General features: G+C 49.9%; 1 protein-coding gene across 2 annotated transcripts in view; it reads left to right on the top strand.

The window, feature by feature from the left end:
- The window catches only part of bbg (PDZ domain-containing protein big bang), a 348,240-nt gene that overhangs the window by 80,643 nt on the left and 242,318 nt on the right, over positions 1-25,279 (top strand). Inside the window, exon 1 of one of the 2 annotated variants that reach the window (XM_075680937.1) lies at positions 11,216-11,653. The exons of the other annotated variant lie outside the window; for it this stretch is intronic. The gene's annotated coding sequence lies outside the window, so the exon portion shown is untranslated. Of the gene's footprint in view, positions 1-11,215; positions 11,654-25,279 lie in introns of those variants that run through there. 2 annotated transcript variants of the gene reach the window in all.

The raw sequence follows: 25,279 nt of genomic DNA, 5'->3' as shown, positions 1-25,279 counted from the left end.
AAATTCCGTATGGGTTGTCGGCTTCGGGAGATAACGACTTGCCTATCACCCACTTTTATCCTTCGCGTTATTGAAATATGAACGATGGCACGCACTACGTTCAACTAGAAGAAGAAAGAAAGACAAGCGCCTAACACCCTCAACGACGTGCGCGCTCAACTTGCGCGGACAGCTTGAAGTGATTGGTGACGACAACGACGACGACGACGGGCTTACGCTGCGCAGAAATTCGACGAACGACGTAGGCACACATGCGGGCACACAAAGGAAGAGGAGGAAGCTCCGTAGCCTTTCTAGGTTGCGCGAACGGGGGCCTCCAGACCTGAGATGAAGCAAAGTCGCTGGCACCTCTGAATTCCGCATTCTTTCCGCGACTGTTGCACGAACAATGGAGGCAGATTTCTTTTTTTTTTTTCTAAGCAACAAAGGATAATATACCTTGGAATACAAAATTTCGTTTCCACTACAATGGAAAGAAAGCTCGAATGGCGGCCGCCAGGAGCAAGGCTCTCACCTCGCGTGTTCCGCTCGCTGCGGCGAATCTCGAGTCACACGTTCCCATCGAACTTCTTCACCGCTGTCTGTTCATTTCAACAGAAATTGGCGTTCACCCTAAATGTACACTGAAGGAATATATTAAGCCCAGCTCGATCGATAGGTTAATCATCTAGAGGTGTATCATCGTATCCTGTGTGCCAATATAATTATTTTGTCACGCAGAAAATTGAAACCGAAGGTCCCGCTGTTGCTCGTATTGACGTAATCCCCACGTGACTTCCCTTTCAACCACTCTTCGTAAATCAGCCAATGCCAACGTCACTTGAGAAGTATCATAGGCCGAAAAATGTGGCGCCACTCCGATTTTTCGTTTTCGTCATTTTCTCGCTTACAGAAGCTCCGTTCTCGTTACGTATGACGAATTCGCTATCACGCAAGCCTAGTCTTTCAATCTGGTTTGACTTGATAATTTCCTTTAGTGTACCATCAAAGCAGTCAGGGAAGCAATTATGACGGCTGCGATCGCGAACAGGACGAGTAGAAGACTCACATGTGTTTCAAGTCAATAACAGAAGCTGAGTATTCACTCATGAGAAACATCAGCCGATCAACGTTCCAGCCTTCCAGTGCGCATTTTGCTTCTTTACGTTTAGTGAAGGTAATCTGTCTTATAGCAGACACTGCTTGAATGATCGCTATGCGACGTATACCGAGGGGACGGACTGGTCCGTAGCCAAAATGGGATGTAACGACGACAAGGGTCGGGGAGGTGATTTGCATACACTCGTATTGTAGTCATGGAGAATAGGAAACTGATGGGGCTCGATTTTCGTTAGCTACAATCGTACGAGGTGACAGATAATCTGTCACTTGGCAGATGAATCTTAGCTGTACGGAAGACCTGCGACTCCATACTGCGACTGGTAACGTGACAGTTCGCTGTTGTCCTATTCTGTTCCGGCTGTGTGCCTTTCGTGTTAGAAGATAACCGATGAACTGTGCCTGTAAATAACTTCGGTATGCAGTTCCTGCAGCTGCACTGTAGCGAAGTTCTGACTATCATTTGCTTTGTGTAGTGTGGTTAGCCGACGTGCATCACACTTGCCCGCGTGCGGGCCGTCGAGGAATAAACGCAAGAGACAGAGCGTCATAGGGAAATACATCCAATTGTATTCAAAATATAAAAAAAGAAGCAAAGCATAATAATACATCCACCATTAGAAAACCGTGTGAGCTCACGGCTACCGGGAAAGGCTTTAGCGTGGTCTAGACACCGTCGTTTCAACGCTTCATTTTCTTCCCTCACCACACTTTTCATTCGAGTCATCCAAGGGGCCCATCTCAAAGAACTGGTCGCTTATTGACTGCTACCTTCGTTAGAGACGCAAAGTGTTACTCATGCGTAGGCTTAATAATAATATTTGGGGTTTTACGTGCCAAAACCACTTTCTGATTATGAGGCACGCCGTAGTGGAGGACTCCGGAAATTTTGACCACCTGGGGTTCTTTAACGTGCACCTAAATCTAAGCACACGGGTGTTTTCGCATTTCGCCCCCATCGAAATGCGGCCGCCGTGGCCGGGATTCGATCCCGCGACCTCGTGCTCAGCAGCCCAACACCATAGCCACTGAGCAACCACGGCGGGTGCTGCGTAGGCTTGAGTTAACCTATTATTAATCGTTTCTTAGCTTTAAAGATAGCACATATGGAAGTTAACAAAGATGCTTAGGAAGAAGCTATGGACCGTGCAACGAGGGATTGAATGAATAACGATAGGCGCGACATCAACAGAGGAAGACAGCGATGTGAATTAGACACCAAGCGGGGGTAACCTAGTTGACATCAAGACATAAAGGGCACGACATGTAATGCGTAGAGCAGGTAACCGGTGGCCTATTAGGGTTACAGAATGCATGCCAGCGGAAGGGAAGCGCAGTCGGGGACAGCACAGAACTAAGTGGCGCGATGAAGTTGGGCAATTTGCAGTGTTTGGATCGGACTGCGGGTACGATCTGTTGGGAACTCGGCGCTGACGCCCGTGGTTGTACCTGGGTCGCAAGCCCCAAGGGTAGCGTTGGCCTGGCGGCCTGGGGTACAACTCGAAGCATCCGAAGGTCCCGGCAAAGCATGAGTCGACTGGTAACAACGAAACAACTTGTTTATTTTAACATCGCAAAGAGTTGGCGGTCAGGTTGACCGAAGTAGAGAGACGGGAGAGCACTTCACTCAACAGAAGAAATCGGAGCCCTCCTTTTTGGCGTCCGGGGGCAGCTGTTTTTATACTCTCGCAGTTGAGGGCAAGAAGGAACCCCTCAAAAGACGAGCACGTGAATGTACAATGGGCTAATGGTGACGCACACTGTCGTGGCGCTGCGCACGATCTCGTAGCACCCTGTCGTGGCGCTGCGCACGATCTCGTAGCACCCTGTCGTGGCGCTGCGCACGATCTCGTAGCACTCTGTCGTGGCGCTGCGCACGATCTCGTAGCACCCTGTCGTGGCGCTGCCGGTCGGACACAATGACTGTAATGAGAGGCTGGTCCCTGCTTTGGCATCGCCTGTTTCGGGCACAATGACTGGAACGAGATCCCTGCTTTGGCATCGCCTGTTTCGGGCCCAATAACTGGAATGAGATCCCTGCTTTGGCATCGCCTGTTTCGGGCACAATGACTGGAATGAGATCCCTGCTTTGGCATCGCCTGTTTCGGGCCCAATAACTGGAATGAGAGGAGGATCCCTAGGCGGTCGCATCGCCGCAGACGCGCCTGGAAACACCTGGCGATGAGTGTTGCGGCGACGACGATCGGGCCAAAATGTCTGCCGCCCCGCCGCAGTCGCGCCGGCAAAACCACGTGTCGCAGGCGAAACGCAACAGACCGCCCCGCCGGGGGAAGGAGATCCCGATGGACAGGGGACTGCATCCGCTGTCCGGAGGGATGGCGCTCGATGATGCTCATAACCGAAGTCGGGCGTCCCTTGACGTTTCTTGAGCGCAGCGCACAGAGAAGGCCTCGTTCTCTCGTTCAGGTTCGCACGGGACACTGCAAAGTGACTTCGGGAGAGTTCACATTTTTGTTCTCGTTCCCGGCAAGCGTTAGAACTACGCTGAAAACTCAACCGCTCAGTCAGCAAGCACGGCACAACCCTCACTAAGCCCTGCCAGGCTCTTTCCCCTTTTTATACCACTGCCTAGTTCCTTACAGTAGTCTAGCATCACTCAGAACGCGTCCACAAATTGAAAAATTGCACTAGAAAGCATATCATCACTTTGAAACACTAAACAAAAGCAATATGTTAAAAAAAATCCTGCCTCAGGAAGAAAAACATCAGTAACAAACAATTTTGAGGCTGATTCCTACGTTAGGGGCTTCGACTTAAGCCATCGGCGTTACCGTTGAGACTCCCCTTTTTGTAACGCACCTCAAAGGAATATTGTTGTAAAGCGAGGCTCCAGCGCAGGAGGCGGCCATTTTTGGGAGAGATGGTCTGCAGCCATTGGAGAGGGCAGTGATCCGTCTCAATGATAAACCTCGAGCCGGCTAGATAGCATGACAATTTCTGAACGGCCCACACGAGACACGCACACTCTTTCTCGGTGGCGCTATACGCCTGCTCACGACTGGTCAGCTTACGACTAGCATACAGGACGGGGTGTTCTACTTCTCCATTTTCCCGTTGGCACAGTACAACGCCCATGCCTCGCTCACTAGCATCGCACTGAACAATGAACCCTTTTGTATAGTCTGGCGATCGTAGCACAGGCTGGCTTGTTAGGGCACTCTTTAGGGCGCTAAAAGCTCTTTCCTTGGTCTCGTCCCAGACGACTGTTTGAGGCTCTGTTTTTCTTAGAGCATCCGTCAGGGGAGCCGCGATATCAGAGTACCTAGGGATGTACCTCTGATAGTAGCCGGCGACACCCAAGAACGACCGAATATCGGTCTTTGTGCGCGGTTGCGGAAAGTCTCGCACAGCGGCCACTTTTATTTCAGAGGGGCGGCGACGACCCTGACCAATCATGTGACCGAGGTAGACAACCTCGGCCTGTGCTAACTGGCACTTAGGAGCCTTGACTGTCAAGCCTGCTTCGCGCAGGCGGGTTAGCACTGCCCGCAAGTGTGTCACATGCTCAGACCAGGATGCGGAGAATATCGCTACGTCGTCTAGATACGGTAAAGCGAATTCTTGCTGTCCCCGCAACACTTTATCCATGAGACTTGAAAAACAGTATGGCGCGTTCTTCAAACCAAAACTCAACACTTTAGGACGGAATGTTCCCATTGGTGAAATGAACGCCGCATACCTACTAGCCTCTTCTGTAAGTGGAACCTGCCAATAACCCCTGACAAGATCTAGGGTGGAAATAAACTGAGCGCTACTAACTTTCTCAAGGCGCTCCTCGATGTTAGGGATCGGATAAATTTGATCCTTAGTGATGGAATTAAGCCTGCGGTAGTCGACGCAAGGACGAGGTTCCTTGCCCGGTACCTCAACTAAAATCAAAGGGGAGGTATAATCACTCTCACCTGCCTCAATAACACCGAGCTGTAGCATTTTCTTTACCTCAGCCTCCATAATATCGCTCTGGCGGGGTGACACCCGATACGCCTTGGATCGTACTGGCTCTGGGGAGGTAAGTTCTATATCATGAGTAAGTACCGAAGTCCTACCAGGCCTCTCAGAGAACAGACCTTGAAACTCTTGTAATAGCTGGTGTAGTTCGGTTTTCTGCTCAGGCGACAGCGGTGCTTTACTGATAAGGTCACTAATGACTTGACCGGTGTCTTCCCTGTTCGTCACTGAGCCTAGTCCCGGAAGCTCAACTGGAAGCTCTTCAGGAACGTTTATCATCATGCACACCACTGCTTCCCGTTGTCTATAAGGTTTGAGCAGATTACAGTGGTAAACTTGCTGTGCTTTCCGCTTTCCTGGCAGACTTACCACGTAGTTAACGTCCGACAGTTTCTGAACAATTCGTGCTGGGCCCTCCCACTGCACGTCTAGTTTGTTGTTTAGCGATGTGCGCAATATCATGACCTCATCGCCAACCTCAAAACGACGGGCCCTGGCTGTCCGATCATAATAAACCTTGGCCCTCTGCTGGGCCTTTGTCATTGCTTCACCTGACAACTCCTGTGCCCTTCTTAAGCGTTCGAGGAGCTTAAGCACGTACTCCACCACGACTGGGTCGTCGCCCCTACCTTCCCACGATTCCCGAAGCATGCGAAGCGGAGATCGAAGCGAGCGACCGTACACCAGTTCAGCTGGCGAAAACCCCGTAGCCGCATGCGGCGCGGTCCTTAAAGCAAACATCACCCCAGGCAGACACAGCTCCCAGTCAGTTCGATGTTCAAAACACAACGCTCTCAACACGCGCTTCATGACGGAGTGGAGCTTCTCAACGGAATTCGACTGTGGGTGGTACACTGAGCTGTGTAACAGCTTTACCCCACACCTTTCGAGAAAAGTTGTCGTCAAAGCGCTAGTAAACACTGTGCCCTGATCTGATTGGATTTCCGCAGGAAAACCAACTCGCGCAAATATGGACAGTAGTGCATTAACTATCTCAACGGAGCTGAGTTCTTTAAGCGGCACTGCTTCAGGGAACTTTGTCGCTGGGCAGATCACAGTCAAAATGTGTCTGTACCCCGTGGCTGTTACCGGCAGAGGTCCCACAGTATCAATAACGAGCCGTCTAAAAGGCTCCGTAATGATAGGTACCAATTTCAACGGCGCCCTCGATTTGTCCCCTGGTTTGCCCACCCGCTGACAAGTGTCACATGTCCTCACGAAATGGTCTGCGTCCCGAAAACACCCTGGCCAATAGTACTCTTGCAAGAGACGGTCCTTAGTTTTCTTAACTCCTAGGTGTCCGGACCACGAACCCCCGTGTGACAAGCGCAACAGATCCTGACGATAGCATTGAGGCACGACCAGCTGATCGAACTCCACTCCTCTTCGGTCTAGATACTTCCGGTACAGGACTCCACCCCTTTCCACAAAACGCGCAGTTTTCCTGGCGATACCTTCTTTGACATTGCAGCGCACGTTTTCCAGGCTGCCATCCTTTTTTTGCTCGGCTATCAAAGCCGACCGGCTGACTTTTAGCAACCTATCAAGTCCGTCTGACGTAGGCGCGATGAGCAAATCAGTAGATAGCTCTTCTAACTTTCCCGCATCGGGATTTTCCTCTCCGGTATCTGGCGCCTTCAACGCTACAGACTCAATTTTATTCAGTTCGGGCGTGCTCTGAATATCAGCTTGCTGCGCCTCTGACCCTTTTTCGTTGTTTGATAACGTCGGCCCCGCAACTACCGCCTTTGCAGCGAGCTCCCGAACCTTCGATCTGGTTAAGGCCTGAACACTAGCTTCACCAAACAAAAGCCCCTTCTCGCGCAGGAGGTGATCGGACCTGTTTGAAAATAGGTACGGGTACTGGGGTGGCAGCATAGATGACACTGCCGCCTCTGTCTCAAGCGCTCCGAAAGGTCCTTCAATAAGCACTTTTGCTACCGGCAGACACACGCTATGAGCTTCCACGGCTTGCTTGATCCATGCGCACTCGCCCGTGAACATATGGGGTTCTACGTAAGACGGGTGAACTACATCCATCGTAGCTGCGGAATCGCGAAGCACTCGGCACTCTTTCCCGTTCACGAGGAGGTCTCGCATGTAAGGCTCGAGAAGCTTCATGTTCTCGTCCGTGCTGCCTATTGAAAAAAACACAACTTTTGGTGTTGTTTCCGGACACTGCGCCGAAAAGTGACCCGGCTTCTGGCACGTATAACACAAGCGCGCTCGCCTCATCTCGAACCGCTTTCTGCGTTTGGCTGCCGCCGTCTCTTTACGTTTGGTCGGACTGCTTTCGCTCGCATCCGCACTACGCGTGTCCCCCTTTAATCTCATGGGTGTGAACTTTGGCCTCTCAAACTTCGAGCCAAATTCACCCTTTTGACCGTCCTTAGCTCCGCGAGCTCGACGCGTCACAAACTCCTCGGCTAGCTCAGCGGCTCTAGCCACCGTACAAACGTCTGGCCTATCCAAGACCCAGTATCGCACGTTCTCCGGTAACCGACTATAAAACTGTTCTAGCCCGAAACACTGCAGAACTTTATCGTGGTCACCAAACGCTTTCTCTTCTTTGAGCCACTCCTGCATGTTCGACATAAGCCTATACGCAAACTCTGTATATGACTCACTTCTGCCTTTCTCATTTTCCCGAAACTTCCGACGGAACGCCTCCGCAGACAGCCGGTACTTTTTTAGCAGACTCGATTTTACTTTGTCGAAATCCTCTGCTTCCTCTCTATCCAAGCGAGCGACTACGTCGGCCGCCTCGCCGGGTAACAAAGTGAGCAAGCGCTGTGGCCACGTTTCCCGAGAGAACCCCTGCTTCTCGCACGTTCGCTCAAAGTTAACCAGGAACAAACCAATGTCCTCTCCAAGCTTAAACGGCCGCATCAGGTCAGTCATTTTGAACAATACTCGTTCTCCTGCACCGTGTGCCTGACTTCCATTACGAGCGCGTTCCATCTCTATCTCGAGACGCTTCATTTCCAAAGCGTGTTGACGGTCACGCTCTTCTTTTTTCTCTTGTTGCTCTCGCTCTTTCTGTTCTTTACGTTCGCGCTCTTCTTTTTCTTTTTGCTCTTTAAGTTCGCGCTCCTGTCTTTTTGCAGTCTCTCTCTCTTCAATGGTCTCAAGGCATTCCGACAGCTCGTCATCCTCAGCCTCTAACTCAAGAATAGCCTTTATCAGTTCTGGTTTTCTTAGTTTGTCTGAGACATCCAGACCCAACTCTCTTGCAAGCTCCAACAATTTCGGTTTGCGCAACGACTTCAAATCCATGGCTGCTCTGAATGCTGCTTTCTCTACTGCTTACTATTGTCTTGCCGCAAACTAACCCGGCAGCAACGACAACCACAATTACCAGCTCTGTTTCTGACACTAACAAAAGCCTGGCAAAGCTCAGAAGAAGAAAGTCCCGCACTCACCAAACCTCGCAGGCAGGAATTCCGCGCAGTCGTTCCGCTGCAGGCAACCAGTCGTCACACAGGGCTCATTGCACTGCTCCCGGATCGTCGTTGAGCTGCTCAGCATACCGTCAACTGCATCTCTTTGCTGCTGGCCTCCGTTGTCGCGATCTCGCCGCTGGCAGACAGTTGTTTGAAGTCGTAGGCGATCTCACCGCTGGCAACCAGATGTTTGGATCGGACTGCGGGTACGATCTGTTGGGAACTCGGCGCTGACGCCCGTGGTTGTACCTGGGTCGCAAGCCCCAAGGGTAGCGTTGGCCTGGCGGCCTGGGGTACAACTCGAAGCATCCGAAGGTCCCGGCAAAGCATGAGTCGACTGGTAACAACGAAACAACTTGTTTATTTTAACATCGCAAAGAGTTGGCGGTCAGGTTGACCGAAGTAGAGAGACGGGAGAGCACTTCACTCAACAGAAGAAATCGGAGCCCTCCTTTTTGGCGTCCGGGGGCAGCTGTTTTTATACTCTCGCAGTTGAGGGCAAGAAGGAACCCCTCAAAAGACGAGCACGTGAATGTACAATGGGCTAATGGTGACGCACACTGTCGTGGCGCTGCGCACGATCTCGTAGCACCCTGTCGTGGCGCTGCGCACGATCTCGTAGCACCCTGTCGTGGCGCTGCGCACGATCTCGTAGCACCCTGTCGTGGCGCTGCCGGTCGGACACAATGACTGTAATGAGAGGCTGGTCCCTGCTTTGGCATCGCCTGTTTCGGGCACAATGACTGGAACGAGATCCCTGCTTTGGCATCGCCTGTTTCGGGCCCAATAACTGGAATGAGATCCCTGCTTTGGCATCGCCTGTTTCGGGCACAATGACTGGAATGAGATCCCTGCTTTGGCATCGCCTGTTTCGGGCCCAATAACTGGAATGAGAGGAGGATCCCTAGGCGGTCGCATCGCCGCAGACGCGCCTGGAAACACCTGGCGATGAGTGTTGCGGCGACGACGATCGGGCCAAAATGTCTGCCGCCCCGCCGCAGTCGCGCCGGCAAAACCACGTGTCGCAGGCGAAACGCAACAGCAGGCATAAGACGGTTTCATTTGGTGCAAGGCACGGGTAATTGTAGATTGCTGGGCCTTTGTCCTGCAGGGGAGAGAGAGAGAGAAAGTGATAAATGAAAGGTAGGGAGGTTAACCAGGACTGAGTCCGATTGGCTACCCTACACTGGGGAAAGGGAAATGGGGACGGAAAGCTTCATATGTTGATGATGGTGGTGGTGGTGATGAGTTGAGAAGTAACCAAAATGCAAGAACTGCTATAGTTTCGCCGAACATGCGAGAAGGAAGAACGCACCGAATCACGGAAAGATTTAGAATGTGTGGCAATTATTACCCAGCAACTACTACATCGGCTCAGTGCCTCATGAAAAACAGAGTACATGAAGATAAAACAGGCTGGAATGCCGGTGGATCAAACGCTGGCGAATAGCGCAGAATGACGTCGCCAAACGTGTGCTCAAATATAACTTACGTCGCTTTATAATTTAGATCAGTGACGTAGCAGGCATTCTCTCTGGTAATATATCAAGCTTTATCGTCTGATAATGACTGTTTAAGGGGTCGTAAACTGTCCCCAGCCCCGGCCCCTTTGTGTCTATTAGCAAATTGCGAACTAACAAACCAATGAAAACCGCTTCTAACCTGTCACCACTTCGTTCCTGCGAAGCGATATGCCACGCGCACGAGGAGATAATACAAAGTATAATACTGAAAAATGTCTTTAATATTTAATTTTACGAACTAGTTCAATCTCAATATATGAGTTGTTTATGTCATTGGCAATAGAATTACATTGCTCGTAAGATGTGATCACAATAATAACGATGATTCAGAGTAAGATGGACAACTAAAATGATCAACAGTGGGTTGAACCAAGGCATTTGTAAAATTTTCATCTTCGAAGCACCTCCCACACACACATACGCGGTCCGATAGAATATGCCGTCCGATAGGCATTCTTACTCGAGTGGAAGCCTGCCAACCTGAAGAAGGGGCTATTGTTATTGTGCAGCAACCTCTCTTGGAGACGGAGGGAAACAATATAGAGGGAGGCGATAAACGAACTTTCATCGAATACGTTCATAATTTCGCAGGACCAATATGCTGTTAAGGGAGAACCACGCTCGGTTAAACTGGGGGTCTTAGAAAAAGGCGGCGGCCTGTAGGCGCGCTACACGGAAGAAAAATGCACCGGAAAGAAGAGACGCCTGTTTTTGTTGACCCGTAGGTTGCACCGCGTGCCGGCGGCGGCGCGACGCCTCTGGCGCTGCCAACGTACAGCGGGGGCAGGCATGCAGGCAAAGGCAAGCAGGCACACGCTTACGCGTGGCTCTCCGGAGATGCCTTGACCTTGGAGGCGCGAGAGCTGCTGCCGGCATCGCCGCCACCGCCGAAGCAAAGGCAGCAGCACAGGCAGCGCGCGCTGGACGTCGTCGCCGCCGGCGCGAGCGCGTGAGTCCGGCGCACCGCGAGCGTCTCGCCGCCGTCGCCGCCGCGTTCATCCCCCTCGCTCGGCTGCGACCCGGTTCGCCGGGCGACCGGTCCAGCCACTCCTTGGGCGCCCCCTTCTTGCCCGAGGAAGAAACCTGTCTCCCCCCCCCCCCCCTCCATCGCCGACGAAAAAATCCACGCGACCGACCGACCAGGCTCGGCTGCTCTGCCGTCGACCGCCGCCGCCGCGTTGCTGCTCCTCGATCCGAGGCCAACGTGGAGTTGTTCAACCGCAGCGCTGCTCTGCTGCTGCTGCTGCAGCCTCCGGTCTTTCTAAGCGGCCTCTTCTTCAACCTCATCCCTCGGGGCTGAGCAAGGAGTGTGCGTTCGTGTGTTTGTGAGTGCGTGTGGCGTGCCTTCCAAACCTTCTCGGGCCTGGGTGCCGCGCCCCCTTTTTTTTGCCACCGGGTCTGCACGCCAGTTTCGCGTGTTTCGCCAGTGTGCACGCTCCTCTGGATTGACTCACCTGCTGGCGGAAAAACGAAAAGAACGGATTGGACCGACCGACGCCGACCGCGAAGCCACGTAGCGTTTAAGAAGTAACGGTGCTTTCTGCAACGGTGCCCGGAATCTTTTGGCCTTCTCTTGGCGTGTCGCAGCTCGACAGTAGAAAGGCCTTGGAGACGACGAAGGTGAGGGAGTGACAGAATATTTATCCTTGCCAGCGTATGTCGATCTGTATCGCGTCGAATAGCAAGCTGGGCTTTGGCTCGTACCGACAGATAGTGTTCGAGAAATGTATTGCGCATCTCGCGACTACATTGCTGAGCAGCCATTCTCCCGCCGACTCGACTGAAATATCATTTTGCCTATTAGTGCAGCAAAGCACATCGCTCTCGCCAACTTTAACCCGAGCGATCTTAGCGAGTTCCGAGTGAAAAGTGAAACAAACAGTAGTACGTGCCGCTTGTTTCGTTTCGCTGCACCAACTGAGGCTACTCCGATGTTGCTTCATTCTCGTCCTCTGTAATGCGGCTATTATTTGATAGCAAACGGCCATTCCTTCAAGGATTTCAAGCTAGTTAGTCCTATACGGGCAAATTGCACACTCACACGAAGAAAATAAGATATTCGCGCACGAATGTTTTATCAGTACCTGTTAGGCCAATTTGTGTTTTGCTGGGAGCTGGAACACAAATTCCGAACGCATGCCCATCTAGGCACGACTTTTTCATCTTTATGATATAGGCATCCAGACAAGCATCGAGAGACATTGGAAGAAGGACCAATAACACTTTCGGCAGGCTTTATGCTCACAAACGACTTTCCGCATGTAGCCGCGAATTCAAAAGTAATACGTATACCTTGCCTGTGGGCGTTAAATAAAAGAAAAAGAAAGAAAAACAGAACAAGTTGTCAGGATTAATCCAGAGGCACCCACTGCGTAACTCACAGACCCTCTGTTGTTTTTATAAGGGAACCCTTATAATTCGATATGTGTGACCTGTATGTTGAACGTCTCTGGTTGGCAAAAGGTCGTGGGTTTCCGGAAGGGCGCGCGTCATTTGGAGACGCAGGGCCGGCCGGCTACTGTGATTAAACATACCGCTCGAGACAGATTAGTCCACAGCAGTCAGAAATGACGCCCACATAGAGACCAATTTATCAAGCCCTTCAGGATGACACGAAGAAGTGAGACAGTTGGACGTATTCTAGACACCCGCGATGGTCTCGCATTGTAACTATACCGTCCGGCTCACTGTGGTTCGTGACCATTCACAAAGGCGGCAGGTAGCCAGGCAAGGTGGTCGTAATAATATTAATTCCCACGAATAATTCAGTACGAAAAACACAGAAAATAATGTTCAGTTTTGGTGCACTAGCGCGAGGTGCAAAGAGCCCACAAATGACTCTCGCAGTACGTAAAGAACAACTGAAAGTATAGTTGCACAGTATGCTAACTTGGGGGCGTGACTTTTGAAGCCAGATTACACGTATACGACTTAACGCGATGTGATTATTTGGAAAAAATTTATATTTGCATACTTAGTGTTGTCACAGCTCCGTGCCTGCTGAGGATTGCTTTGCCAAAACGCATAATATAGCATGTTCATTAACTGAAAAACGATCGGCCCCAGATCTTTGCTATCGCTATCTAGTTCCTGATTCTTCATGATATTTGGTTGTGCCTCCCACGTCGGCTGAGTAAGCGCGATCCTCAGTAAGCAGTAATCACAGAACGTATAAGCACAGCTCATATCAGCTTCAACTACGTGCCGTATGTTGCGTTATACCAAATGGGCCGACGCGAAGGAGAAAACTTACCATACCTGCATATATATATATATATATATATATATATATATATATATATATATATATTCAGTTATCATATAACCAGGTAGTCAGCGTGATTCAGTTTCCTGTATATTATACGGCTCATCTTGAAAGTCTTAATACAGTCTTAAATAACCTAACGCAAACGTAGACGACTTGCCCAGTTCACACGTACGCATATACATGTTTATCTACGGCATGCAGCTCCGACATGCTATGGGGCCAGATCCTTCGTTCAAAAAATGACAGAAGCTATAGAGACAAACAAGGTGGGACACACTATGGTATAAAAAATGCCACAAGTTACGTAACTAAAAGGCCGAGATTGAGATTAGATTATATAAAGTAGTATATCAATAAACTAGCTGCTACACTAAAGCTTACACTGCTACAGCTACAGCTTACACTACATACTCAGTTATGACTTTGATGACGTTCAATAGTTAAATAGCTTATAGCTTAGTGGCGCTGAATAGCTCGTAAGGACATCGCTCGTTTCGTTGGACCCCATGACGAGCGGGTTAATGTACTCCGCAGTGATCTAACCTTAGCAAGCTGCAGTACAGATAAAAGCGTTGATGTTAGAAGAGGGAGAGAACGTACGTTGGCAAATGAGAGTACAGGTTAGGTTAGGAAACTCAATGGCGTAAAATCTGAGACTTGCAGTCAGAGTGTACCTTCTATTATCAGCAAGTGCCTTGCAAGAATGTCACCCTTCGCACATGTAATGTGTACCAGCTAACGTTTACCATGTTGTTGAACGAAAAAAAAAAGGAACTGATAAACATGGTGCAAGATACGATTTTAAGACTTACGGTGTTGGATCGTCAGAGGTCTGAAAACCGAACAGCGTGGATTTTATCATTGTACCTTGCACCATGTTCTTTAAAACCTTTCTGTTTTTTTTTTCTTTTTGTACAGCTTGGCTAACGTTTAGCTGGGACACACGGCATATGAGGTGTCCAGCCGTGACACTACATGCGTTCTCTCGCCGTTTATAAAGAAGAAAACAGGAACGTTGACATCGGTCTCACCATTAGCTCGAACTTTAGATTCATGTGCTTACGCAAGCATGATAGCCCTGGTTTCAACAGAATATCGAAGCAGTTTATTCGAAGTCTTCATTTCTAAAACGGCCTGTCATAGTGACTAAAGCCTAAAGAACAAGTTAACATACATAACCTATAAAGTTGAATATTAAGTTCAAGTTATCAGCTTCCGGTTTTTCTCTGCCTTAATATATAAACAAAACTACTTTTCACACCCACTGTATTTTTTGCTGACTGAACATTATAGTACAGCTCAACAGTAGGCAGGAAGGTGGAAAATCTTACTTTAGTTTAACAACAAGCTTTGAAGACGTGCTACAACGATTAGGTTCTTGTTTTCTAAACTATGCATTGGTGTCTTTTTGTATTTACCAGAGCAATTTTGGAGCTTTCAAGGTAGCCAACTCAGTCTGCAGGTTTCACTGAGAAACCGGAGGTTTTCGCTTAATATTTAATCATAACGCCCCCCCCCCCTCCCCCTTCCCCAACGCTCACTTTCCCCACGAAGTCGCGACTATTCCAACAACGAGCCTAGTAGAACTTCAAAATTATAAAGAAGACGAATTCACAGGAAAAAGACAAAAATGCGTTCTAGAAAGCCCACTTACCGCAGTGAGCAAAACGACAAGGAAAAAGCAGGAGCCAACGTTTCGGCAAGTGGACTTGTCTTCTTCAAGGCAAGTCCACTTCAGTTGTATCATATTAGCTTCAATGACTTACGTGAAGCCACTAACATTGGTATTATTAGCGAGTTTGTTCAACGGCTGTACCGATACCTTGCAGACTTTGGTTGATACCTTGGTGATACCTTTGATACATTGGTTGCGACACGTGTGTCATGTGCAATAAGCAAGTAGCTATACGTTTACATGACTTTGAATGGACAGGCCCCTGCTTTGAAGTCTAAAAACGAAGTACCTGCGTATGCATTATTTAAAGCCTTATCGCAGAAGCCTCATCTCTTAAAACTGAGTGGATAAAGTGGTAATGCACAATAAAAGCGTATGCACGGCGGCATAAGGTTATGAACACAGACGTTCTTCTTGAATGTTCCTCACGCGGTAACAAATTCTCTTAGAAACGAAATCACGCAGCAACTAACGCTGTGAATGCTTAGACTATGGATGCTGAGACTTTCAAGTAGCCGTCAATGTTCAGGCTCCGCGTTTGGCTTCAGACATCACTTCCATACATCGGCCACAGTGAATAGCTCAAGAGTCGTGGGCCTTAAAGAGGTATTTTCTCGAGATCCTTTTCCGGAAACGATAAATCCTTCCTTTAGCCGTCGTTCTCAGATCGTTTGCGCGCGCCTCGGAGCAGTGAAGGCTGTAAAGAGCTTCAACAAGAAAAGAAAGACGGAACAGCGGGAAGGCGAGCGCTATTTCCAGGCACATGTGGACCTTACGTGCCTGCTCCGAGCCCTGTACCTGCAGGCGGAAACGAGAGCAAACCAGCGGAGCGGAAGTGGAATACTCCTGCAGCGTACAGGGAACGCAGAGACCTTCTTCGTGCACAGAATTGGGAGTGCGAGAAAAAGCACACTCTATTGTCTCAGAAGGGCGCTATAAGGGCTGAAGAGTCGTTAGAAAAAGAAAATAGAAAAACTCGCAAGGTGGTGTCGTGGAAACCGTTTTTAGTCGATTTCTTTTTCTTCTTTTCTCTTCTTTCTTTTTCATTCTTTTTATTAGGAAAAACTAATAAATAAAACATGGTTAGGCAACTTCTTAGATTACACATTATATTCCGAGGAAGTTATGGTCCCCATATCTTAGGATAGGTATGGGTAAACAAAGCTATAATTATGACTCAAAAGCGGTGATTTACTAAATATATTGGAAAGATCAAGAACGGGGTTTGCTGTATGCACAGAGGAAATTGCATTAAGTCGGTTTTCGTTCCTTTGCTCGGGTCCACCAATGTCCTGATTGCGCCGGTATTACTCACCGAGCGTGCGCAACGTCTACGTGCATGACGATGCGCAGGACGGTGACTATCCCGTTCCACGTTTGCGCTACACAAAGTATGCCTTTCCCAAATGCAGAGACATATGTTGGCTTTACTCCAGTGGCACGTGGTAGCAATATTCGCAATTCAGAGAAATTTGTCAGAACTAAGATCTGCCACGTATGTGAAAATACGGTTACGAGAGAGCGTGCCTCTCAAAGGCATCAGGCCTTTTTGATTTCCCCATTTTAATAGGCTTAATCGAAAGAGAGAGGGTTGCTGCGTAGTTAAGGTAAATGCGCGTCAATCATCACTTAGATTGTGATGATTGTGACGAATCGCGAGTGGGCAACGTTGCAACGGGCAACGTTGCACACTCTCATTTGTCAAAGCGACATTTCTATATGCCCTCGCATATCTTACGAACTTACGATTTCATGCACACTGGGACGCCGGTCGCGTTCGCTCAACACACTTGGTGTTTTGGGTTAGGTACTTATAAAGTGGTTGAAGTCCACCGATAATGCTATACGGTAACATAAAAGAAAGGAGGGGGGCATAAAGAAATTAACGAAACGGTCAAAACGCGTTGGTTCTTAAACTGTTTTGGCGTCATGAAGCAACATCGACAATGATAAATATTTTCCCCCTCCCTCCTCCCCGCTTTTACCTGTTTTGGAAAGTGCAACATAAGACGTCTCGTTACCCCTCAGAGGGACTATACTTATATAGACGAGAAGATAGATAGATCGAGATAGACAGAGATAGATCGGACCGCCCACGCACAAGATAAGCCCGATCGTTAATATTAACGAGCACAGTGAAGCGCAATGCCGAAGCCTGTCGAACATTTTTTGCTGGTCCTGATTTGTGTCACTGGAAAGCGCATGACGCGCAAACGCACGCTGTCCTCTCGTACAGACATAAGCGTTTACGTCGCGTGTGCGTGTGCGCGCGTGTGTGCGTGTGTGCGTGTGCGTGCATGTGTGCGTGCATGTGTGCGTGCGTGTGTGCGTGTGTGTGTGCGTGTGTGTGTGCGCGCGCGCGTTTTCGCGTTAACAGCAGCCAGATCGCCTCTGGAAGCATGGAGACCGCGAATCATGGGCGCTTTCTTTCGCGAGACGGTGGCAACAGCTGCAATTCAGTGGCAGGATTTTTTTTTTCTCCTTACTTTCCCACAGCCTCTTGAACAATGTTTTGCTTTCGTTCTAGGCACCGCCGCGCCTGGCATTGCTCGTCTCAGGGCTACTAAATCGTCGAATTTTTCTCTCAGTGCACGCGGGAACTTCTATTTCGAGCTGTCCTCGACGATGACCGAGGAGTGGGCGTGTGTGTGCCATCGCGCATGGAAGAAGACGTGCCGGCACGCCGGCCTGCTCCGCTGTATACATCTGCAGCGGCTCGGAAAGTGTCGATGTTTTTCGGAATGCCCGTCGTATACAGCTCTGACCCTATTCTGGCGTTGGCGGCCGCGTAGAGGAAAGCGATGCGTCGGGCGCACCGTTCTCTCAGGCTTTCAAAGCCTCGAACGCGGAGAAAGTGGACCAAAAGTGGCGCTAGCGTTGCCGTGCGTTGATGCCGTCCGCGTTTTCGGCTATAGGCCCCCGATAAATAAAAACATGAAATAAAGAAATCCAGCCTGATGGTTGCTGTTCTCGCTAGCGGCACCACTTGCTGAATGATGGGTGCTTTAACCTTCGAAGTGAGTAATCGGATTATTTTGCGAATCCGAAGCATGGGTCGGTGCCGTGTTTGTGATCTATACCACCGCGCTTCCCGAACCAACTGTTCGTTGTGCCTTTGCGCATGTGCAACAGGCTCCACCCCCTTTATTTTTTTTCATTCGGTGCAAGAAGGAATGCACTGACTTCTTTACGTGTGCTCTCTGCTACACTAACGCTGTGGAGCCACTTAGCGGTGACGCGTTGATCAACGGCGGCTATTAAGCTGCCAAATACATGTCGCAAGGCGTTTAGCGCAGCCAGCGTAATTACGCCACGTCAGACTGCCGGGACTAATAACTGCGTGATCTCGTACCTTGAAGAATAAAATAAGCAGCAAAATATGCGTGCGAACTGTGCAAGCTCGCAAATGCACCGACCTTTATATATCTATACGCTTCGGTTGTTCTTGACAAATATCCTCCATCATTTTATTGAAATGTTAAGTTTTGGTCGGGTCAGTGTGATACGTATTGTCGCTCTCGCCTGTTCTATATAGGCTCCGAGTAATTTTAATCTACAATGCTACTGCTGTGTGGCGCGTAATCACGTCCACATTCCTCAGGCAGTTCTAGCCTTTAAGCCGTTTGTGCCCTACCTTTTCTCCCATGCCATTATATATCTAAACTAGTTGCTTTATTTTTACTGTATGCGCAGTTCATCATGTTCGCTATGTTCGCTATCACCTTTCTCTCCGGTGCCACATTTTTTTTTTACCCCACGCCAGTGTTATAGATCTCGGCAAATCTGCCAGCCTTGAGCAATGCGCCAGTCGCATTCATTTGAGCGTGTCTCTCGCACAAAGCTTTGTTGAAAAAAAATATGTGAATACACGTTAATATCGGAGTGCAAGACTTCAAACTGAAAAAAGTTTTATCGGTTAACCCGCGTTTAAGAGACATCGTTCATAAGCAAGTCGTCTGTTAGAAAACCTAGCGGTGGTTTTGTTCTCTTTTCTGCGAGGCAACAGAAACTGTTATCTCAATGCTGCCCTTCCTTGTTTTTCGTTCTTAGAGAAGGACAGGTGCCTATACGCGAGCAGTGCGCTGTGATGTAGAAGGTGATAGCGCATGTCACCACTGCAGCGTGCGTAGTTAGTTCGCGCGGTTAGATAACCAGATAGCACATAAAAGCCTGCAGTGCTCACAAAACACGTCTGACGAGCCTCGCTCCTGCCACGTACTCAGCAAATATCTCAGGGCAAATGAAATTGGGATTATTTCCACCAAGTGTACTCTATAACCTACACAACCCTTTATTTGGTAACTGTGGGAAAACACTCGCGCGAGCATGCGTGGGCACGTGGGCCTGTCAACACTTTTCGCAGTATAAGGCCACTTTCCTCGCAAGCACAAATAATAATAATAATATTTGGGGTTTTACGTGCCAAAACCACTTTCTGATTATGAGGCACGCCGTAGTGGAGGACTCCGGAAATTTTGACCACCTGGGGTTCTTTAACGTGCACCTAAATCTAAGCACACGGGTGTTTTCGCATTTCGCCCCCATCGAAATGCGGCCGCCGTGGCCGGGATTCGATCCCGCGACTCGCAAGCACAAACAGTGCGCACCCCAGGACATGCACGAAGGCATATACACCTGCAGTGCATGCGTGCGAGCGAGTGCAGACCGATGAAATCTTCCAGTTAATCCTCATTCTTTACCCGGCTGATCATTCTCGTGGTTCTGTCGCTGGCATACTCCCGCGGCGCCGTGCGGGCAGTGCGTTCGCAACGCGGGCGATCGGCGTGGCGCTATTAGCCATACAGCAGGATCCGCACACCCGTACACAATGGCGCCGCCTCTACGCGGACAGACGGACGGAAAGAGGGCAGACGGACGATGGCGCGGCCCGCCGACGTCGTCACTGGGTGCTTTTTGTCTTCGCAACTCCCCCTCCCCCGTCGGTGCCGTTTCACGACAGGCAAAACAAAACGCCATCGCGCCATGCGCTGGCGTTCGCCGCTGGCGCTGGCAATGAATTGGCGTGACCAGTCACCGGGAGGCAGCAGCCAGCGGACCGCCTTGGACTTCGCCGCGCGTCCGTTTGCCTTTTGTACGCAGTGCTACGCGAGCCCGCGCGTGCCTTCCGCCCTCCGATGGCCTATATTCCTCTGTAATACCGAAGCGACGGCGCGCAGCATTCCGGACGGTTACAAAGAGCCCGCCGGTCGTGCCTGCCCCGCGGCGAGCTGCTCCCGCGTGTTGCTGTCGCCGTTCGCCGCTGGCTGCGTGCGGCTGCCTTTGGCCGACCCCGCGCTGTGCGCACGCCGTCGCCGCAGCCGGCCCTGCTGTTGCGGTGGATCACGCCCCGAGCGCGGCCGCTGCCGCCGTCGTCCGGCTTGTATCCGACTCTTCCTTTCCCGGGCTTCCTTCGGGTGCCTCGCCGCTGCCTGGCCTCGGAGCCGCGCACCGTCGCTCTCGTCGACGGGTTCGCGCGGAAGGAGCCAGCCCCTCTCCTTCATTTCTCCTTCCCCGTAGAGCTTACAATGCCAGGCGTGTGCGTGTGCGCGTCTGGTGAGCGTGCTGAACGCCTCTCGGCGTATTCAACTTTCTTCGCCGTTCTGCGTATACTTGATGGCGCGCCTTTACGGTTCCTTTGCCGAAAGAAGAAAAAGAAGCGTAAGGTGAATGAAAGAAAGAGACCGCTAAGGTAAAGAAAAACTGTCCCGAGTCCGAGAGGCTCGAAATCTGCACGCTCACTCACTGGCCGTCTCCACTGTGTCCACCGAGGTGACACAGTTCGCGCCTTCCGCGTCCAACCTGCGGCACTCGGCCGCGCTCCGAATGCAACACCTCGGCGCATGCGTGCGCGCTTCCTCGGTGGTGACGTCTCGTCTGGATGGAGGAAAGCGGGAGGAAAAGACGAGAAACAAAACGGTCTGGACCAAGATGCTGGACGAACGACTGAGCACACCCTACTTCTCCTCCGCGCGAAATGGTCCGTCTCCCCCGCTCTTCCTAATGTCGGTGGGTGGCCAACCGACACGGCGGCCGCTACATTGCGGGGCACTTGGAATCGCAAGGTGCGGTCACATCTAAACGTCTTGGGCACGAGTGTTCGTTGCCGGTGCCACTCTATGAGCTGCTTTCCTGTAAAAGTGCGCAAAAGTGCGCTTTGTCCGCCTTCCGTTGAGTACTTTCCTGGAAGCCGCGGCACTTTTACTGCCGCTGTTAGTATTTTGTTCTTGATGTTTGTGTCATGGTCTCTTGCAGCCGCTTTCATTCATTCTTTTGTGTGTGGGGGGGGGGGGGGTGTTTTTGCTCTCTTTCTCTCCCTCTCGTTCCCACGTTGGGACGAGAGAGAGAGAAAGAGAGCTGAGTCGCGTTTCTCAGGACCTTCATTAAATTTTGCATCCATCCATCCATCTCTCCTTCTCGTCATTTCAGTGACGTATGGATTCATGTCTGTCGCAATGAACCCGCGAAAAGGGGATTTTAGCTTAAGGCAGTTTCGTTTCTGATTCGCTACATTGAAGTTGGAGAACAGCGCAACTGAGTGACCACGAAATTTCAGTACTGTAGCGAAAGAACCACGTAATTATCGGTGAGTCAATCCGTAATGAGTGAGCCGCGATTTGACATAGGTCGGTACAATCGTACCATCTCTGCACTGAAGGCTTCGTACTGTAGTAAGACGAAGCAACGGTAAAGGCTCACTCACGCTATAGGCCGACTCGACACTGATTTCAGTCTGCCGACTGTTGGCCACAGCGTTTTTTACGTTCGTGTCGGCGCCTCTGTCACACTGTACCGACGCCGGCAATCCGCCGACAGTCGGCAGATTGTCGGCGTCGGGATAGTGAGACAGAGGCGCCAACGCGAAGGTAAAAAAACGCTGTGGCCAACAGTCGGCAGACCGAAATCGGTGTCGGGTCGGCCTATAGCGTGATTATTGTCGCTTGGGAAATTAATTGGGACAATAATTGGACCGTTGCCTTGAAAGTGCAGCTTTCAGTGCAGTGAAATGCATATTTATTATTGCCGACATCTGTTCAAAATACTATAGTATAGAGACAATTTTTTACGCTGACTCCCGTTTCCTGTTGATGTTCCCTTCTTTCCCCTTTTTTTTCCATCGTCCATGTTTTAAAACTTGTGCGTGTTAAAGTGTCATCTTTACTCTTTTTTTCCTCATTCTAAATCAAATACCTTTCTGCATGTGAGTAAATTGGTGTAGCTGTAGGCGTCTGCTTCCCACCAATTTAGTTCAACCTAATTTAACCACGCCTATAGATACGAATAGCAAAAATAACGCACACAGTGAATTCGGGGATGGCGTTTTCTAAAACTGGGAGTGCCCTCATACAGCGGGTGCTCTCAAATGTGCTCCGCGTGCCGATACGTCGCTTCTTGATCTCGTCGACGGTTGGCCGCACTTTATGTTGCCTGCTTAGCAAGCATTCTGAACTGCATGCAATAAACTATCAAAATAACTCCGCAGTCTCTGAGCGTACTAACAGCGTGTCGTCGCTTCGGTGGCGGGAAAAAAAAAATTTGAATCCGTGCCATCCATCACCGGCGTTCAATGCCGCCGCCTTTTTAAAACGCACATGATCGTCTCGCATGGTTACACGCGATGGGATCACGTAGACACGACTTTAGGCTCCTCTCTCTGTACATCACCGCGAGAGTCCAGAGAGCCATTGCGGACGGCTAGGTTCCCTGGGTCACGTGATCTGGGCACCGAGCCGATCGGCGCCCGTATAAGGCGTGCTCGATCCCCTCGGGAGTCTCCGTGCATGCTTCAGTTCCGGCTGCATACCGTTGCCCAACCAGGCGTGGGGATCCACGCTGAGCGAGTCCGTCGTTTCCTACACGTACGCCAATCGTCTCGCCAATTTCCCTGTTCGTTCTTCTCGAACTGCGCGGCGCCATTGTTTGCTCCAGCGCGCACACAAGCCGCTCTTGGCGGTCATCCATCAGACGCCTTGTATGCGAGCAAACGGCGAGGTAGCGCAGTCATAATACGAGCTCCTTCCCCTCAAATATTTGATCTCGGACTCGAGGCAGATCGCCGGCCGTGCGTTGCTCGAATGCAGCTGTCCCGGCCGGCGTCCTTGCTTGTGCGCTTGGAACATTGGGGACAGCGTAGCCTTTCGTACACAGTTGGTCTGTTTGTCTCGCGCGGACGCGGCAATCATGCTCTCAAAATACGAGACGAAGAGGGAGTTGCCCGACGTTCCCACGTGTATGGCGAGCCCGCGCGACTACGTGGAGACTCGTCGCGTGATGGCGGCCACGAACGGAGCTATATAGCCATGTAGTCCGCTTCAAGAGCGACGCAGATTTGGAGCGCCGATTTCTGCGGCGATTGCTCATTGTCTGCCGCGGATGCTCCGGCGGAGGTAGCAAGATGCGGCGGCCCCGCGCGCTTGTTGATAAGCGCGGCCTCTCTCTCTCTCTCTCTCTCTCTCTTAGTAAGTTCGCGAGCTTTAAAACGTGCCACGGCTGGACAGTACGGATCGCGGTCTCTGCAGTGTGTGTTTGCGTGCGGGTATGCGTAGTGCTCGCGTAGACTAGGTCAGGCCGCAAAAATTAGGCTCTGGGAACAGAGCCGGAATCGGGTACGCGCGATGTCTCTTGCGTTCCGTTTCCTGCGCTTCTTGTGCTTTTGCGTTTGTGTGGCTTCGTGGAGGCGCTCATAATGGTGCCGCTGCTAGAGTGGCAGGGAGGGAAACTTGTGCGTGTTCCTCCTATGAGACCCCTACCTGATGGGGGGGGGGGGGGGGGGTACATAAACTGGTTTCGACATTTTTCAGTGAATGAATGACGCGCGTTGAAAGTCTGCGCTGTTATCGCGGAAACCTTCCTTTTAAGCCTGTAATGCCACCACTTCCACATCAAGGAAAATTAGAACAACTTGTTCACGCTTATTGCTGGCCACGGAGCGTACACTGGAACTAAAAGAAATATAAATGGTACGTGAGTAAAAAGAGAATAGACAGGAAAATTAATTAGGAATTGGTTTGCTGAACTATTCATAAGTGAAATATCGCTCATTTTCTTTATATATATATTTATCAAGCTTGTATAGACAATACTTTTAAGTCTCCTGCTCTTACACTGGAATTTCATGGCAACCTACTCAGCCGATGTGGCCATTAATCTCAACACAAAAGAATGGAACCGACAGTCACATAAAATTTGAAGGCAGGTATGCTATCGTACAGGAATGTGAAAACTTCAGTGTTCATAAGCATTACCGCGAGAAGAGTGTGGTCACGAGCATCTGTCATAAATGTTGACCGCCTGTAGACGTGACAATTTCAATTCAGCGACAACGCTTTCATTCGAACGGGGACCTTCTGGGCTTCCGTAAGTGACGTCATCTTATTCGCCGTGACGTTAGGCGCGAAATTCCGCGCAGGTTATTGAAGCCGGCAAACACGCGTTAATCGTCATATTGTGGGTCGTTTAAGTCGAAAATTGGAACGGCAACCGCTAAAATGTAGTGACAAAGTGGCAAATTCTTCTATTAGAAACAAGGTAACATTTTAAAGCAAACAGCTTCTCTCCTTTTCTTTTTCTTTTCTTCTCTTTGCATTTGCGCTTGTTTTCGTGGTCGGACTTGCATCGCAGATAAAAAAATCACCGTTTCGCCATCAGGACGAAGCAATCAATGAATGCGATAGCAACCTTTTAGAATGTTACACAATGTGTAATAAGGCTCGTAGCTGTAGTGGCAGTATGAATTGAAGTAAACGTTAGCTGACCAAGTAAAAACGAACTGTTGTGCTAGAGGTCCTGTGTTGGAATCATGCCATCGGACAATTTCATTTATATTTAATAATTAAAGCCAACGTCTTTCTCAGCGACTTTAACACCACTTCTTCATATCTATAGGGTATGTTTCAAACCTCTTTTCTGGGCCGATCACGTTCCACGGCCGCGCCAATAAGATTACATAATTTTTCAGGTTCAAGCTCTGTTATTGTTTCGCCCTTTTAATATTTATAGGGACACTAAAGGCAAATATTAGATCAAGCTAAACTGATAGATTAGTGCTCGAGAATCTACAAGGCGTCAATATTATCGCGAACAGAGCGTTAGTAATCGAGAAATGGAGGTAAATGCAAAGCACGATTACAGACTTCCCTGGGAAATTCAAGTATACACGCACGATGACGAAGGCACTCCTCATTTACATTCTGTCCCTAGTACTCAACCACACGTTATAAAAACATCGTTATATTGCGTTATAGGTAGAAAGAAGACACTACTTGACGAGTTCTGTTTTATTTTTAGAAAAAGAAAAGAACTAATT

This window comes from Dermacentor variabilis, chromosome 2 (assembly GCF_050947875.1).
Source record: "Dermacentor variabilis isolate Ectoservices chromosome 2, ASM5094787v1, whole genome shotgun sequence".
Lineage (NCBI taxonomy): Eukaryota > Metazoa > Arthropoda > Arachnida > Ixodida > Ixodidae > Dermacentor > Dermacentor variabilis.
The sequence above is the reverse complement of the archived record's forward strand: the minus strand, read 5'-3'. Positions and strand labels throughout refer to the sequence as shown.